Source organism: Myodes glareolus, chromosome 7, assembly GCF_982192425.1.
Source record: "Myodes glareolus chromosome 7, mMyoGla1.1, whole genome shotgun sequence".
Classification (NCBI taxonomy): domain Eukaryota; kingdom Metazoa; phylum Chordata; class Mammalia; order Rodentia; family Cricetidae; genus Myodes; species Myodes glareolus.
Window position 1 is genome coordinate 95,382,737 of NC_142032.1, and position 15,079 is coordinate 95,397,815.

General features: G+C 40.3%; 1 protein-coding gene across 4 annotated transcripts in view; it reads left to right on the forward strand.

The window, feature by feature from the left end:
• Stk33 (serine/threonine kinase 33) overlaps window positions 1-15,079 on the forward strand; it is a 166,210-nt gene that overhangs the window by 67,994 nt on the left and 83,137 nt on the right. The window contains exon 1 of one of the 4 annotated variants that reach the window (XM_087908576.1): window positions 10,091-10,247. The exons of the other annotated variants lie outside the window; for them this stretch is intronic. The gene's annotated coding sequence lies outside the window, so the exon portion shown is untranslated. Of the gene's footprint in view, window positions 1-10,090; window positions 10,248-15,079 lie in introns of those variants that run through there. 4 annotated transcript variants of the gene reach the window in all.

Consider the following 15,079-nt stretch of genomic DNA (forward strand, 5'->3'; position numbering starts at 1 on the left):
TGTAGAAGAATGAAAGTAGATCCAATATCTATCACCATGCACAAAAATCAAGTCCAAATGGATTAAAGACCTCAACATTAATCTGACCACTTTGAACCTGATAGAAGAGAAAGTGGGAAGTAGTCTACAAGACATAGGCACAGGAGACCACTTCCTAGGTAGAACCCCAGTAGCACAGACAATAAGAGAATCAATGAATAAATGGGACCTCCTGAAACTGAGAAGCTTCTGTAAAGCAAAGGAAACTGTCAGTAAGACAAAAAGGCTGCCTTCTGACTGGGAGAAGATCTTCACCAACCCCTCATCAGACAAAGGTCTGATCTCCAAAATATACAAAGAACTCAAGAAACTAGACACTAAAACTCTAATTAACCCAATAAAAAAAATGGGATACTGATCTGAACAGAGAATTCTCAACAGAAGAACTTCGAATGGCCAAAAGACACTTAAAGTCATGCTCAACATCCTTAGCAATCAGGGAAATGCAAATCAAAACCACTTTGAGATACCATTTTACACCGGTCAGAATAGCTAAACTCAAAAACACCAATGATAGCCTATGCTGGAGAGGATGTGGGGTGAGGGGAACACTCATCCATTGTTGGTGGGAATGCAAACTTGTGCAGCCACTGTGGAAATCAGTGTGGCAGTTTCTCAGGAAACTGGGAGTCAACCTCCCTCAGGACCCAGCAATTCCACTCTTGGGAATATACCCTAGAGATTCCCTAGCATACTACAAAAGCATTTGTTCAACTATGTTCATAGCAGCACTATTTGTAATAGCCAGAACCTGGAAACAACCTAGGTGCCCCTCAATAGAAGAATGGTTAAAGAAGGTGTGGAACATATGTACATTAGAGTTTTACTCGGCGGTAAAAAACAATGACATCTTGAATTTTGCATGCAAATGGATGGACATAGAAAACGCTTTACTGAGTGAGGTAACCCAGATACAAAAAGAGGAATATGGTATGTACTCAATCATAAGTGGATTCTAGCCATAATTAAAGGTCTTTGAGTCTATAATTCGTGATCCTAGAGAAGCTAAATAAGAAGGTGAACCTGAAGAAAATCATGTAGTTATCCTCCTGGATATTGGAAGTAGACAAAAGTGGGTGCACAGTGGCGGGGGGGGGGGGGAGGATGGAAGGGGAGAGGGTTAGACAGAAGGGAGTAGGGGAGGATTGGGGAAAGCTTGGGGGATTGGGATGGGGGGGAAGGAGGAAGGATGGATATGGGAGCAGGGAAGTATATATCTCGACTAAGGGAGCCATTTTAGGGTTTACAAGAGACTTGATTCTAGAGGGGTTCCCAGGTCCAAGGAGAGATCCCCAGATTGTTCCCTGGACCGCAGAGGAAAGGGTACCTGAACTGGCCTTGGCCCATAACCATACTGATGAATATTTTGCATATCACCATAGAACCTTCATTTGCCGATGGATGGAGATAGAGACAGAGACACACATTGAAACACTGGACTTAACTCCCTAGGTCCAAATGAGAAGTAGAAGGTGGGAGAATGTGAGCAAGGAAGACAGGATCAGAAGGAACCTTCATCCGACGATGGATGGAGATTGAGACAGAGACCCACATTGGAGCACTGGACTGAGTCCCCAAGGTCCAAATGAGGAGCAGAAGAAGGGAGAGCATGAACAAGAAAGGCAGGACCGTGAGGAGTGCGTTCACCCACTGATACAAGGGGACTGATCTAATGAGAGCTCACCAAAGCCAGCAGGACTGGGACTGAATGAGCATGTGATCAAACCGGATTCTCTGAATGTGACTGGCATGGGAACTGTCTGAGAAGCCATTGATAATGGCACTGGGACTTGTTTCCTCTGCATGTACTGACTTTTTGGGACCCTAGTCTGTTTGGATGCTCACCTTCCTGGACCTGGAGGAAGGGGGGGGAGGAACTTGAACTTCCCACAGGGCAGGAAACCCTGACTGCTCTTAGCGTTGGAGAGGGAGTGGTTGGGGAGTGGGAGGGTATTGGGAGAAGGGGCAGAAGTGGAAACTTTTATAAATTAATAAAAAAAGAAAAGGAAGAAATCAAACTTTTGCTAGTTGCAGATCACGTGATAGTATAATGACTCCAAGAATTCTACCAAGGAACTCTTACAGCTGATAAATACCTTCAGTGATGTGACTGGATACAAGATTAACAAAAAAAAAAAAACCACACACACACACACACACACACCAAAGAAATTAGTAGCCTTCCTATATACAAATGATAAATGGGCTGAGAAAGAAGTCAGGTAAACAGCACCCTTTACAACAACCACAGATAATATAAAATATTTTGGGGTAACTCAAGCCATACAAGTGAAAGACCTGTATAACAAGAACTTTAAGTCTTTGAAAAAAGAAAATTGGAGAAGATATCAAAAGAGGGAAAGATCTCCCATGCTTATGGATTGGTTGGATTAACATAATAAAAATGAGAATCTTACAAAAACCAGTCTACAAATTCAATGCAACTCCTATCAAAATTCCAACACCATTCTCCACAGACCTTGAAATAACAACACTCAACTTCATATGAAAAACCAAAAAACCCAGGATAGCTAAAACAATCCTGGACAGTAAAGGAACTTCCAGAGTTATCACCATCCCTGATTACAAGCTCTTCTATAGAGCAGCAGTAATAAAAAGAGAATTGGTATTGGCATAAAAACAGACAGGTAGATCACTGAAATTGAACTAGTGATATAAATTCACACACTTATGAACACCTGATTTTTGACACAGGAGCCAAAATTATACAATGGAAAAAATAAAGCATCTTCAACCAATGGTGCTGGCATAACTGAATGTCGGCATGTAGAAGAATACAAATAGGTCTGTATCTATATTGTCCTGCACAAAACTCAATTCCAAGTGGATAAAAGACCTCAATAAATAAATCCAGTTATACAGAATCTGATAAAAGAAGAAGTGGAGAATAGTCTTGAATGCATTGGCACAGTAGACCACCTCCTAAATATAGCACCAGTAGCACAGACACTGAGAACAACAATTAATAAATGGGACCTTATGAAACTGAAAAGCTTATGTAAGGCAAAGGACACAGTAAAAAAGACAAAATGGCAGCCTACAGAATGGGAAAAGATCTTCATCAATCCCACATCTGACAGAGGGCTGATCTCCAAAGTATATAAAGAAGTCAAGAAACTAGACATCAAAATACCAAATAATCCAATGAAAAATGGGAACGTGAGCTAAACAGAGAATTCTCAACAGAAAAATCTCAAATGACCAAGATACACTTAAGGAATCGTTCAACATCCTTAACCATTAGGAGAACGTAAATCAACATGACTCTGAGATAATCTTACACCTGTCAGAATGGCTAAATTCTAAAACACTAATGACAGTTTATGTTGGAGAGGATGTGGAGTAAGGGGAACACTCTTCAACTTGCTATGCCATGCTTTGTTGACACCCATGGGAGGCCTGTCTCTTCTGAACAGAAACAGAGCAGTGAACGGGGTTGGGGTTTGGGATCAGGGGAAGCAGGGGAAGGGAACGTGAGGAAAGGAGGGAGGGAAAACTGTGATCGGGATGTAAAAATAAATGAAAAAACTTAATCACAATAAAAAGACTTAAAAACTAATACTAAGATAAAATTAATTTCTTAGTGATTTTTTGATATGTTCATCTTTTAAATAATTTTGTTCTACAGTATGAATAAATTACTAAAATTAACTTAATCACCCCCCACATGTTACTATTTTTCAGTTATCAGAAGCAGAACATGTAACTCAGACCTCAACACTGAGCACTGGATCCACTCTGAAAGGGTCAGCTCAGAGACAGGCAAAGTCGTAGACTTGACAAATTACACATTTCATTTAGTTTGAGTGAGAGTTTCAGGAAGACCTGGAAACCAACTTGATTCCATTAAGGTGAATCCAGAGACTTCTCAGAGTTACACTATAGAGTGGACCTAGGAAGAGGTAGCCCCGAGGAGTACCGTGGCCGTAGGTGAAGTGTTTGTTTCTGTCCTTTCTTCCACTTGCATTCATGCTCTCCTTACTACCCTCTGTGTCTTGACAGGCCACCATTTCTGCTGACCAGTGCTCAGCTTATGGATGTGCACAAGTCCTGAGGTAAAATGCTTTCCACCAGCTTGGTGCACGGCTCTTGTTCTGTTCCTCCCTTTAGTGCCAATCTCGTTGAGACTTATTTCCCACTCTATCATTGTCCCATTCCAACCCTCACCACTTCACTTCCTGGAATCTTGATGGAGTTTTAGAAACATCTGTAAATTAAAAAAAATAAATAGAACACTTATACCATATACTATATCATTTTAAGTATACAACTATGAGGTTGAATTAATATAGTCATAACTATGGCCTAACAAATAATGCTTCTTTTCCTCTCTGTCTTAGGGTTTCTATTTTTGTGAAAAGACACCATGACCACAACGACTCTTTTTTTTTTAAAAAAAATTTATTTATTTATTATGTATGCAATATTCTGTCTGTGTGTATGCCTGCAGGCCAGAAGAGGGCACCAGACCTCATTACAGATGGTTGTGAGCCACCATGTGGTTGCTGGGAATTGAACTCAGGACCTTTGGAAGAGCAGGCAATGCTCTTAACCCCTGAGCCATCTCTCCCGCCCTGACCACAACGACTCTTATAATGAAAACATTTAACTGGGGCTGGCTTACAGTTTTAAAGATTTAGTCCATTATTGTGATGACAAGAAGCATGACTGCTTGCAGGTAGATGTGGTGCTGGAGAAGGAGCGGATAGTTCTACATCTTGATCTTCAGGAAGCAGGAGATTGTAAGCCTCACTGGGCATAGTCTGAGCATAGGAGACTTCAAAACCCACCCCCAAAGTGGCACACATCCTCCAACAAGTCCATACCTACTCCAACAGTGCTACTCTCTATGGCCAAGCATTCAGTCTGTCCAAACCACCACACTCGCCAAAGAAGCCTTGTACCTATTAACAGTCACATCCCTTCTGTTGAACCCTGATACCTACTGCTCACCTTATACCTTGCAGAAGTAGCTTCGGAGAGCAGAGTGAAGCTTGTCACAGAGGTGCTGAAACCCTTCATCAACTTTATGTCCTTGTGGATTTGCCTACTTATGCATGTAGACTCCTATTGTATGTGGCTATTTGGAAGGCTAGTCTATGTTATACCTATATGAGTGGCTAAATAATAGTCTGTTGTATGTGATTTACATTTAATTTATTTCTATTCATCAGCTGGGAGGCATTGGAGATGTTTTCAACCTTCCGGCAAATAAAATCAATGCTGCTATGAACATTCATGTTTAAGTATCTACGTGAATAAGGTTTTCAGTTCTGTCTGTGTTAGGCATGGAATTGCTGAGCCATATGTTATACTAGACCCCAATGCACTGTATAATTTATAAATATTTCCCCCAATTCTGTGAGTTAGTTTTTTACTTTCTGAATAGTGGCCTTCATGGCACAGATGTTTTTAGTTTTGATAAAATCCCTTTGTTTCCCCTCTGGTTGCTGGTGCTTTAAGTGTCGTGTCTACAAATGGTTGACTAATCAAAGTTATAAGGATCCAGCGATGGTGGCTGGGAAGATGGCTATGTTGGTAAAGTGTTTGCTCACAGGGACTTGAATTTGATTCCCAGCACAGGTGTAAGTAAAAAGTCAAGGGTAATGATGCACACCCATGATCCCTCCTTTGGGGAAGGAGAGACAGGAAGATTCTGGAGTTCAGTGGCCAAACAGTCTAGCTGAATTAGAAAGCTCCAATTTCAGAAAAAGACTGTATATTAAACTAAAAATGTTGAGAGCAATTGTGGAATACACCTAGTGTCAGCCTTTGATCTCCATATTTACACACACACACACACACATGCACACATGCATGCACGCATGCAAACTATCTTCGTATTTCTTCTAGAGTTGTGGTTCTTACAATGACATTTTGCATTGTCAGTGTGGTTTAAGGTTGAGATTCACATCCGGTTGTTCCAGTACAAATTGTTTAATCACCTGTTCTTTCCTCATGGAAATTTGTATCTTGTTGAAAATCAATTCACTATGGATGTATAGGTGTATTCCCGGACTCTCAGCTCTATTCTACTCATCTACATGTCAGTCTGAGTCAGTGATAAGAACCATACCATTATTTGAATTGTTAGAGTCTTCTTTTTTTTTTTTTTGAAGTGGAATGCCCTTGATTGTTTTACCTTAGCCTCCCAAATAAGTGGGGTTATAAGTGTCCTTATTTAATATAGTTTTAAAGTCATAAAGTATGGATCCCCCAAATTCATTTTTAAAAGAATATCTCATTATGTATACCAAACTTGTTTTAATCTCACCCTGCAATATTTATCCTGTTTGTTTTTAAGATTTGTGTGGCTATTCTGGGTTTCTTATATTTTCTATGAATTTATGATTATCAATTCCTGCAAAAAGGCAGTTGAAAATTTGGAATGGATCACATTCAATTAACAGATTAAGTTGGGAAATATAAATTTTCTAATATATGAAGACAAAACACTTTCCACTTGTATCTAATTTCTGTTGGTAAAGTTTATACTTTTCAGCAAACAAGACTTATCCTGTCATTCTTGCTTTCTAATATTGTTGGATTAAGTTTTTATGTGTGTATGTATGTATGTATGTATGTATGTATGTTTGTATGTATGTATGTATGTTTGTATGTATGTTTGCATCGAGACAGGGTTTCTCTATTTAGCCCTGGCTGTTCTGGAATTCACTCTGTAGATCAGGCTGGCCCTGAACTCACAGAGATCCACCTGCTTCTGTCTCCCAAGTACTGGGCTGAAAGGTGTGTGTTGCCACCACCTGGCTGTTTTCTTAATTTCTTTTTCTTGTTTATTGCCAGCTCATATAGAAATATGAGTGTTTTTGTATATAGATCTTCTGACCTGTAACCTAATGTCATTTAATAGCCTATTCCTTATATATATATGATCATGTCAATTTTTAGAGATAGAGGTGACCCTCTGTTTAGTCCTTTCTAATCTTTATAATTTCTTTTTTTTTCTTTTCCTTTTATTTTTTGAGACACGGTTTCTCTGTAGCTTTAGTGCCTATCCTGAAACTAGTCTTTGTAGATCAGACTGGTCTCTAACTCACAGAGATCCACCTGCCTTTGCCTCCTAAGTGCTGGGTTTAAAGGCATATGCCACCACCACCCAGCTATAATTTCTTTATAATCTAATTTTATTTTGCTGATGAGTTTATTGTGCTGATGAGGTTCTATGATGTTAAATGGACATGGTAAGGTTGACTCGCCTCATATCTGATTAAAAGGGGAAGAGGTCAGCCTCTCAGCATTTAGCATGGTAGCAATGAGGAGTACAACTGGCCTGTGTCAGTTTGAGAAAGCACCCTTCTGTTACTAGTTCATTGGACGTTTTTGTCGTGAGAGGATATTGGTTTTATCAAGTGTTTTCCTACATGTGTCAAGATGGCCATGTTCATTTTACATGTTTACTTAATGTCTGTTACATTGAATTTTATATGTTGACTCAAATCCAAAATAAACATACACTTCATCATAGTATGTATCCTGATAGATTCAGTTTAATATTATTTTCTTGAGTTTTCATTTTTTATTAATAGAAAGGTGTGTGTGTGTGTGTGTGTGTGTGTGTGTATGTGTGTGTGTGTGTTTGTGTATGTATGTGGGATGTCTTTGATTGTTACTGGTATAATAGTAATCATTCATTTTTGAATGATAGTTTCATTTAGAAGTCTTTGTTGACAAATTTCTGTGTTTTTTTTTCCTTTCAGAACCTTTAATATATCATCTCATTTCCTTTTGACCTTTGTGGTTTCTATTGAGAATCTTCTTAGGATATTATGAATCCTTTGTATACAATGAGTTGCTTCTCTCCTGCTGCTTTTCAGATTTTTTCTCTGTTTTTGACAGTTTTGTTTATATATATATATATATATATATATATATATATATATAGTGTTTTTAAAAAATATTTTTAGTTGAAATACAATTACGCTTCCCCCTTTCCTCCCTCAAGCTCCTTCCAGCAGCCCTCCCTCATTTCTCTCCCATGCCTCGCTCCTCTCAAGTTGATAGTCTCTTTTCCTTTGATTATATTGGTTACACACACACACACACACACACACACACACACACACACACACACACACAGAGAGAGAGCCTGATGGTCTGTTTTTGTTGTTTGTGTGTATATTGTTTAAAGGCTAACAGCCAATAAGGGGGCTCCTCCCTAAGAGATGCTAATTTTTCTTCTCTCAGCCACCAATAGTTACTTTGTTCTTTGTTCTTTGTGTAGGAGAGGGACCCCAGACCACAGGCCCCTATGTAAAATGTCCGTTGATATTTCTATTGTTCTGGTTTTGTTTAAGTAGCTGTTGGTAGGAGAGGCTGTTTCACCACGGACCTCTTAGTTTTCTGGCTTTTACAGTCTTTCTGCCTTCTCTTACAGAGTGTTCTCTTTTAGCTTATGTTACTTAGAGTTAAGATTCTTTGATGTATAGTTTAATTCCTCCATTACATTTGAAAGGGTTGATCATTTCTTCAATCGTTATTTCTTCCTCCTCCTTAGGACCCCTCCCCATGGTGTATATATTTGTCTTTGTTGTATCTGTGGTTACTTTTCTCATTGCTGAGACAAAAATAACCTAACAAAGACACCTTCAGGGAGGCAGGTTTTGTGTGGACTCATGATTTCAGAGATTTTTCTGCTCATTGTGGTGGAGAAGGCAGAGCGGAGTGCAGAGAAGGCTCATTACCACCTCATAATGCTAAGTGCATTTAGTGCATATAGACTTTGGGAGTCTTATAGAGTCCTACAGTTCCCAATGCTGAGTCAAAAACACGGAAAGCCTAACGTCTTTTCTGAGACTCAAGGCATGCTCTTAGCTGTGAGCATTCTAAAATCAAACAAAAAATTATGTACTTCCAGCATTCTACTGCAAAGAGCAAGCATTCTCATTCTAGAATGGAGAAATGGGATATAGCAAGAGCATACTGGACCAAGGCAAGCAAGACTCCAGTCCCTCCGGTCAATCATTAAATTCTGCAAGTCTGTGTGGAGCATCTAAGGCTTATCGCCGAGGCTCTTTCGTGCCCTCTTAAGGAACTTGCTCTAGCATTGTTGAGCTGACTGGAGTGACTTTCGTGGGAGTGAAGGAGCTGGGTTAGCTTTGTGTGTCAGCAGCAAGAGCTCCCTGGTCAGAGTGTGGGAGTCCTTTGATGAAAGGCCTGAGGTGGAGTCACAACTCATTAGAAAGTCCTTGCTAAAGAGCTACAAGATGACAGTGATATGGACTGGGGTATGACATTTGGAATAGAAACAAAACAAAACGGGTAGTTTTGAGAAGGATTTGGAAGTAGAATGGATCTGTCTTGAATGTGCTTGCTAAATGAGAGAGAAAATTATTTGCATTATTCCATTTATAAAGCTATATTAGCTGCTATCTATTTAGTATATGGAGTGTGACTATATTGTACTGTAAATAAATATTTACAAATAGTAGACAGTATTTTGTAGTTTTCTCTTTATAAACTTTCTTTTTATGTATTTGTCATGTCTTTCACATCATGCCTCCCGATCCTACCCATCTTTAAGAGAAAAAGAAGAAGAAAAGGAAGAAAGAGAAAAATCTCACCATGGAAGCTTTAGTGTGGCACAGTGAGAATCACTGGTCTGGTTCCAGGCCCCTGGTCTCTACTACACCATCGGTGCTGGGCCTCCCCGGGACTCTCCCTGGATCCTGCTGCTGCCCCAACCCCACTCCCATCACCCCTCTCCAGCAGATTACAGATGGAGTGGATGTTGGGATGGGCCTTGGTAGTTGCGGGGCTGGTCAGTCTGCCAGCGCTCCCCTGTCTTTACCACCAGGGTGAGCTCTCCTCTATTCCCTTTGTTAGTTTACCCTTACAAGCAATGAGCAAGGGGTGGGGCCAATTCTCCTGCTTTCACGTCCTCAGGGTCAGTCCCCCACAGCGGCAGAGCCAGTACTGCGTTGTCTAGGAGAGGTGTTGTAGCTGATGAAGGGCAGGGCCAGCTCTCCTGCCCTTTATGACCTCAGGGCTGGCTCTTCCACATTGATGGGGGCGGACCTCTCTCCTGGGCCCATGCTGCCCGTGCGGGACAAGTAGGGGCGACTGCATGGGTTCGGCTCTCCCATTTTCTCTCACTCCTCCACCAACAGGGTCAGCTCTACTGCGCTGCCCAGGCTAAAGGGAAGGATCAGCTTCCTTGCCCACCACAGGTAGCATGGTTTCTGTTTGTTTGTTTATTTATTTATTTTATTTGAGACAAAGTCTTACTATGCAGCCCTGGTCTAGACTTGTTATATAGACAAGGTTGGAATTGGACTCAAAGAGATCCATCTGCCAGCCTCTGCCTTCTGAATACTGGGATTGAAGGTGTGCACTGCAATGCCCAGCCCTGTAGTTTCTTTTTAAAAACACATTCCTGTCTAACTTCCGCCTAAGCTCCCTTCAACAACTCGGAGAAAGCTGCCAAGTGTAGTCCTACTGCTTGCGCCAAAGCCTTTGGAGTTGACAGACTGGCTCATTTGTTACTCTGTCTGCAGCAGAGGAAGCGCACGGAATGGGCTGGGAGCCCAGATGTTAGATTTTTATATTCATTTGCATGGGTTTTTTATAAATAAATTTATAATCATTCTGCCTTAAGCAATCATTGTATTTGTTGGTAAAGATATGAAGTTTGATACAGAGCTGTCAAACAAAATGACTTTAATTTTGATCAGAATTACCATTTTTTTTTTTTGAGATTGGGTCTTGCTGTGTTGTTCCCTCGACTGGCCTCAAACTCCTTGCTCAAATGATCCTCCTGCCTCAGCCTCCCAAAGATCAGGGACTACAGACAGTTATCAGTATGCTTGACAATTATTTTAGGGAGTAAACAAAAGTGTAATATTAATATTCAAACATTACAGAGGACATTTTACTCTTCACAATAAAAATGGCATTGAGTATTTCTTTTTAATTGAAGAGAAAAATCCTTTGACCCCAAAAGAGAAATCCTCTCTATTCTCAGTTGTCTTTAAAAATCTTGAACCTGTCAATAAAATCATATAATCTACTAATAGCATGCCCCAGGCTTGCTGCCTTTCCTTGGGCAGCAGTGTTCACAAATGGTGTGCTCTATCGATTTCAATCACATGCTTCTTCAGTGCCCTTGCAGGGCTTCAGAAGTTCACCGGATACGAATCTGTGGACTGATGACTTCTTTCCCCGAAACCCGATCATTTGCATAGCGTTCCTTCTCAGTCAGTGGTTAAGTTACAATGTACATTAGCAACATTTTTATTTAATAATCTGTGGTCTTAGCTAAGCTAAAATGCTACCCGTCATATTGAAAATTTACATACTTAAAAATTAAAATTCTTATAAATGTGAAATTTGAGTGCCTTGTGCATTTTTAATTTAGCATGTGACAAGTTGCTTGTGGGGCAGTTCGTCAGATCACTTCCTCTGCAGCTCAACTGCACATAGCCAGAGCAGACTCCCCCAAGGCTGTATTCGAAACTTGCTATGAGGCTCATTAGATGATAGTTTGTATCCCAGAATCCATGTAGATTTAGAGATTAAAACTGGCAAAATATTCTTCTGCCACTGTTACCCGCTGGGTTTTGGTGGAGATGCATGGTAGTCATAAGTGCCTCCATTTACTGAGTTCAAACGGTGTCAGGATCTTGCCTGCACTGTGCCTTTGTAACAGTCCTGCCGCGCAGGCATATAGGCACTGCTGGTGTATGTAGCATACAAGGCAGCTGAGAGCGTGTGGGTTAGCACCCATGAGCAAGCTGAGCCTTGGAAGTCCAGTGCTTGGAGCTTGGTTTCCTCTTCCCTTAGCTTCAGCCAAGTGCTCTTCAGTTTCTGTGCATGTGACAGGGAATCATTGCCTCTGACAGCCTCTGGTACTTAATACCCATATTTGGTTTAAGAATTGAGGGGTTTCAACTCCCAAATGGCAGTACATTGCTTAGGATTGATGTGGCTTCATTGACAATGGTGCTGAATTTGAAATAGGAGTGTGTATTGTGTGTGTATAAAACAAAGAAGTTAATATTTTATCACGAAAGTTACAGGGGAATTCTTCCTTAGGTTTTTTTATTTGTTTGTTATTTTGACACAAATTAGGAATGAGCCATAAATTTTATGGTACTGAAATATTGGCCTCAGTGAATTTGTCACCGAATACTAATGTATTAATATGGCAATAGATCTGGACCGATGGTGCTAGCTGTAGCCTAGTCTCTACACTTTTGAATGTCTGCATTTTCAGCAGGCGGGGACACTACTGCTGAGCTTCCGTTTGCTGAAAGTTACTGTAGGCAATTTGCAGCCACTCTGTTCATTCAAGTCTTATTGATTAGTATCCGAGCTAGACACGCAGCCTGAAGATTGGGCGCTTGCAGCCATTTCTTCGTGGCAGTTCTCTCAGAACAAGAACTTTGCATCCCACTCCACTGTTAACAGTGGTTGATGTCTGGTATGGGTGTTTCCAGGTTCTTGGCATCTTAGTTAAATAACTGAAATAAAAATGCATACAAATTCCAAAGTAGCAAGGAAACTTTATTCAAAAGCAAAGTGGTAGTACTGATCAGAAATACTGTCAAGAATGACATCTGAGCAGTTGAGCAAGTGATTATGCAAAGGCTGGAAGTTATTACATGGGTATTTTATAGGGTCTAAAAGGAGGGCGGCTTTGGTTGCTAAAGGGTATGCTATGGGCAGTTTTGTGTTTTGAGTGACAGGTTTGGGTTATATGAGCTTTTGTTTTCCGTGTATGTCTTTTCCATAAGGTGTTCTATTTTAATCATATGAAGGCCCAATTTATTCATAAGTTTTATTAGTAAATAGGGGTTTGTCCTTAAAAATCACCTGGAGGAAACAGCTTACCTCATTGCTCATGTGCCCCAAACTAGTAAAGGTTGGATTGGACCCCTTAATCTCATACTCAAACAAATCTAGAATACATTTGAATAGGAACTGTCCACAAAGGGAGCATTTTCGACAGTTGTTAGGGGAAAGAGGAACTTATTTCATTGTCTAGAGTTGGGGGTTCTAGATTGGTAGATGCATTGTTAAGAGAGCGGTGTGTGTATAGTCCAAGTCAAGTGGAGTCCCAGATAACTAAGCTATTCCCTATGCTTACCTGCCTCACTGTCATACACCCTTTTTTGTGTCTGGTAGGATTTTTTTCTCAGTGAAGTCACCACTGTTAAACGTTTTCCAGAAATGCTTCCTCCTTTTCATTTCAATCAACATAGATTTCTCTCTTCTTGTGATATTATTTTTCAAATGAAAACCATCTTCTTTTACTACTCTGGGCCACAGGCCCTGCCCCTTGTTTTCTTTGACTGGGGAGCCACTCCTTGATGTGTTCATCATGTGGATTCTAACCCATGCTCTTTAGATGTGCCTCTTGAATCCTTCTGAGGCAGTACAAATAAGTAGTAATGATCTTCAAAGCAATAACATGGCCAAAATATGAGGCATTTACAGTGTCACTTAGTTACTTCTTACAACAGTCGCATAGACTGGGTAGCATTATTGTCTCCACTATAAATGGGAAGCATATATAAGGTTCCACTTCCTGTTCTCTATTTCCGGTGAAAAATGAAATATATAGTAAATTTCTTCCTGAGAAGCAGACCTGAAAGCCAATCAGAAACAGCTGGTCACGCCCTCATCCCAACCGTCATGCCGCTGCTGTGCCCCCATCTCTTGTAGTCGGTATTATTTTACTCTTTTTCATTTTGGGGGGCCTGCTATCCAGTTCCCAAATAAATCACATGAAATCTTATTCTTTCTTTTAAATGCCCAGCCTTAACTTGACTTGTTTCTTTCCAATTTTTCTTAAATTATCCCATATACCTTTTGCCTCTTTTACCCTTCTCCATTTTTGTACATCTTTTCTTTCCTTCTTATTCTGTGTCTGTCTGTGTGGCTGGATGTCTGGACCCTTTTTTTCTCACTCCTTTTTCTTCACTCGTTCCTTCGATCTTTTCTTTCCAGAATTCTCCTCTCATTCATTCTCCCTGCTTGCCAGCACCACCTATCCTTTCTCCTGCTTTGCTATTGGCTATTTAGCTCTTTATTAGACCAATCAGATGTTTAGACAGGCAAAGCAGACCAGCTTCACAGAGTTAAACAATTGCACCATAAAAGAATGCAATACATCTTTGCATTATTGAACAAATGTTTCACAGCATAAACAAATGTAACACATCAATATTCTATAATTCTCTCTTGAGTTTTTGCTTTTGTATTGAATTTTTTCGTACAATATATTTTGATCATATTTTCTCTTTTCCCAATTATTCCCAGGTTCTTCCCAAGTCCCTACCCACCCAACATTATATTCTTTTTCTTTGTCTTTCTAATGAACAAATAAACCAAACCAAAAAAACAAAGAAAAAAATAAAAGCATTAAAGTCACTGAAATGATTATGTTTTTCTAGATGCCTGAAAAAGGTCTTGAAAAGAGCATAACTGTAAGAGTGTATGTAAGTGTGAGAGGGACCTCGGAACCAGGTGAAAATTAGCTGCTTGCAATCAGGCTTCTGAGGGTTTGGTGTCTTTCTTTGGAGCATAGCTACAAAAGGCAGAGATTGGATTGTGGTACAGTGTTTTTGGTCAGGGGATTCCACGGGTTCTGGTTTTGCACATCATATAGCACTGTTACATACGTTATAATATGTACTGTGTTTGTGAGCTCTGGACACTATCCACACCAGCGAATCACTGTCAGTCGTCTTTATTTAATGGGAAGCTTTTGCTGAATATGAGAAAGTAGGCTGAAGAGGAAATGGTTTCTGTCTTGATGGAGCTCTTATACTTTAGAGTAGTTTTTATTATTTTATTACTTGAAAAAAATGCCAATCCAAATTCCCACTCCCTCCCCTCCTCCTACTCCCTCCCCAAACCCTCCCAGCTCTCCCCCTCCAATCCCAAGACAGGACAAGGCACCCTGATCTGTGGAAATTCCAAGGTTTACATCCAAAGAGAATAGGATCCCAAAAAGCCAGGACATGTAGTAGAGACAAATCCCCCCTCTGTCTGCCCC